The following is a 4,040-nucleotide window of genomic DNA, read 5'->3' as shown; positions in this document are numbered from 1 at the left end:
GTCCATATCATCATCCCAATAAGAAGGAAGGAATGTCTATAGCATGTCCCTTATCTAAATTTAAAGGCTTAATTTTAGAAGAGATTTCTTCTATCCAGATAATAACTTAAGACTTCCAGTGGGTTCTCTGTTGGGTGCCATCTAAGAAGTGGTAGGGCATGATGTTTCTCTGAAATTAGAAAATTTTGCCGCATTCCTCATCATGAGATGGAAGACAAATCCGTGTGATTTCTAATGTTAATGTCTTTCATTGGTGCATGTATACGCCTCTTTAAGTTTTCACCACTCATATCCTGTGAAAGAGAAATTTCTGTGCCATTTCACCTATATATACACATATCATTGGGTTTACAAGCAACACAAGTCTTTGTATACACAAGCAAAACAAGTTCTACAAATCCTTTGAGATCTTTTTTTCTCTTCTTCCTCCTAAGGGATAGAATCATGGGTTTCCACTTGCATGGCATTATTCATGCAATGCAAACTCTTAAACGGTCTTCAACTACTGCAAGCCAAGCAGCTTCAAAGGCTACAGATGTTCCAAAGGGCTATTTGGCAGTCTATGTTGGGGAGAGCCAAAAGAAGAGGTTTGTAATTCCAATATCATACTTGAGCAAGCCTTTATTCCAACACTTGCTAAGTCAAGCTGAAGAAGAATATGGATATAATCATCCCATGGGTGGTCTCACAATCCCCTGCAGGGAAGATATCTTCCTTGATCTCACTCCTCAACTAAATGAATGAGAGTGGAGGCTAACATTCAGCAAACACAGTTTTGACTACAATGCCTAAATATGTACATGAGGCTGCTTAGCTTCTTAGCAAGTGATTTTTGGTTTGAAGCTCATATGTAGCATCCTTCATTCTAGAGCCTCAATAGTCATGGATTGATAATCTAATGAGGGTCTCAACTGCATTTGAGCTGGAGAAGTAAGTTGTGAAAATGTATTTTTTGAATGACGGATCTTCTTAACACCATTGATCCAAAACAGGTCACTCAGTTTTGACTTTAGAATAGTGCAATAGAGTTTGTAGTGACTTATTGTGAACTTCCTCTTTGTTTTGTAGAGAAATACTGGGAATAAATATATCATTATATTAATCAAATTTCTTACTTTCCTGCTTTTCAATTTTCATTGATTTCTGAATGATGCCAATGTTATGTTAATGCCAAGCAAGCAAAACCAAGAAAAGGAAATCCATACTAGCATCAATAAGTTGACTCTACTACAAATACCTAGAAATCAGCAAATGCAGGGCAATCCAAAATAACATCAATGAGTTCACTCCACTACAAATTCTAGAAACTAATAATGCCAAATCAAGTTTACATGGTATCAACATTGAGAATATGCAACAAATTGATCATCTGACTTTAAAAATTTTTCTTCTTCCTCACGGATTTTGTTCTCTAAGATTGCCATATATTCTTGAGTAATCATTGACGGGTTCCACACTTATTTGCATTTAAACAATGATCTTTAGAAAAGTTGATGTAGTAGTATCCATTACAAACAATAACAGTATCCATAACAAACAATAATAGTACACAGCACTCATTTCTATAAGATAATTGAAACGTAAGTTGTTATGTCACCCCATTCTACAAAATAAGTTTCAAAAAACCATCCATATATGGTTCTAATAACCTCGTACCTAATTTATATATTCTCACTTGGTTTATAAAAATGTACCATGAAACTAATAGAGTCCATTTGGTTAACATCACTTGACATTGTTTGCAGCATATTTACTATGTTGTAACGTGCCTTCCCCGGGATATGGTTAAACTTACTGATATTAAAGACTACAAGTGGTTGATTTCTTTGCTATAACAACATCATGTAAACCAGCATTTTGGCATTTCAAAGTTAGTTTGGCAGTAGGGTATATGTCATTTGAACTGAGTTTGTTATAGGGTTTTTAAATCTCAGATGTCTACCAACAAAGCTTTCATTCACTTTGGAAAGGAGGGTGGGGGGGAAGAATCTTTTTGTTTATTGCATAGAGTCTAGAGATATGATATGCTCATTTTAGGTTTATATGCTTAATAAATTCTAACTACAATGAGTACAAACCCTTCAAATATCTATTCTGAGCTTGGATACCTACCAAATGAGATTTTATTCAAGTTATCCACAACTTCTTATTTTACTAGTTAAAAGGGGTATATATTTGAAACTCAGATGTATCTTCTATTTAATGATTCTGTCCATATCATCATGCTGATCTAAATTTAAAGGCTTAATTTTAGAAGAGATTTCATCTATCCAAATAAATGAAGACTTCTAGTGGGTTTCTGTTGGCAACCAACTAAGAAGAGGTAGGACTTGATGTTTCTCTAAAAATAAACAGCTTTGGCCAATCACACATGCTTTATCAAGATGAGTTGGAAGTCAAATCCATGTGATTGCTCATGTTAATGTCTTTCATTAGTGCATGTATTTGCCTCTCCAATTTTCACCACTCAATTCCTGTGAGAGGAATTTCTGCATACCATTTCATCTATATATACACACATATCTTTGGTTGACAAGAAACACAAGTCTCTGTAATCACGATCAAAACAAGTCTTGCAACTCCTTTGAGATATTGTTCCCTTCTTCCTCTAGAAAGATAAAATCATGGGTTTCCGCTTGCCTGGCATTATTCATGCTATGCAAACTCTTCAACGGTCTTCAACTACTGCAAGCCAAGCAGCTTTGAAGGCTATAGATGTTCCAAAGGGCTATTTTGCAGTCTCTATTGGGGAGACCCAAAAGAAGAGATTTGTGGTTCCAATATCATACTTGAGCCAGCCTTTATTCCAAGATTTGCTAAGTCAAGCTGAAGAAGAATATGGATATAATCATCCCATGGGTGGTCTCACAATCCCCTGCAGGGAAGATATCTTCATTGATCTCACTTCTCGACTAAGTAAATGAGAGTGGAGACTAACGTTCAGTAAACACAGTTTTCACTACAATGCCTAAATATGTACAAGAGCCTGCTTGGTTTGTTTAGCAAGAAATTTTGGTTCCAATCTCATATGTGAAGCATCCTTCATTCCAGAGCCTCAATAGTCAGGCCCAATATGGAACTTGGAATGATCATCTAATGATGAATGGTCTCAGAACCTGAGTAGTTTCAATTGCACGTGAGCTGGAGGAGAAAGCTGTGAAAAGGACTTGGCTAGATGATAGAACTCCTTAACACCACTGACCCAGAAACAAATCACCCTAATTTTGAATTTAGAATAGAGAAAGGGTGTTCATTGTAACTTCTTGTGAACTTCCTCTTGTTTTGTAGAGAAATACTGGGAATTAATTTATCTTTATCCTAACCAAATTGCTCCCGCTTTTTATCAATTTCTGACTAATGCTAATGTAATTTTAATGCCAAGCGACGAAAACCAAAAACGGCAATCCATACTAGCATCAATAAGTTGACTACTAAAAATACCTAGAAATCAGCACATGCAAGGCAATCCATAGCATAAATTAGCTGACTCTACTACAAATTCTAGAAACCAACAATGCCAAACCAAGTTTACATGGTCTCAAGAATGAGAATATGCTGTGTCATTTCAATCAACAAAAAGCCAACTCTTGATCATGCTTTGCTTTGTCATTATATATATATATATATATATATAAAGTCATTATCATACAGAAGTTTTACTCCAACATGCACGGATTCAATACTTCAGTACCTCATTTTGTCACTCGCGTTCGAGGTACGTGCATTGTAGTTACTCCGGATCTTATATCCGAGATAGTACATGTTCCTAGGGTAGCGCATCCTGACTACCTTGGCTGTGATCGTCTGAGGACTGTGTCTAAAGACGAACTTTCATCTCTATTTTGTGAGACACCTTCATCTTGGGGTGACCGTCAAAACATCCCTTGCTCGGACTTTGCAAAAGGTTTGAGATTCCTTAACATGGTAATGACATTCATTCTTCATCCATTGTCTCACTATAACTCTATCACAAAGTCTCGTGCTCTATTTTTGTTATCCCTCTTAGAGGACATTTTTATTGACTTCCCTTCTCACTTCAT

General features: G+C 36.1%; 1 pseudogene; it reads left to right on the top strand.

The window, feature by feature from the left end:
* Nucleotides 1-444: 444 nt before the first annotated feature.
* On the top strand, nt 445-3,036 carry LOC115967344 (annotated as a pseudogene).
* The last annotated feature ends 1,004 nt before the right edge of the window (nt 3,037-4,040 follow it).

Source organism: Quercus lobata, chromosome 11 (assembly GCF_001633185.2).
Source record: "Quercus lobata isolate SW786 chromosome 11, ValleyOak3.0 Primary Assembly, whole genome shotgun sequence".
NCBI classification, from domain to species: domain Eukaryota; kingdom Viridiplantae; phylum Streptophyta; class Magnoliopsida; order Fagales; family Fagaceae; genus Quercus; species Quercus lobata.
Note: the sequence above shows the minus strand (reverse complement) of the source record. Positions and strands in the feature narration are given on the sequence as shown.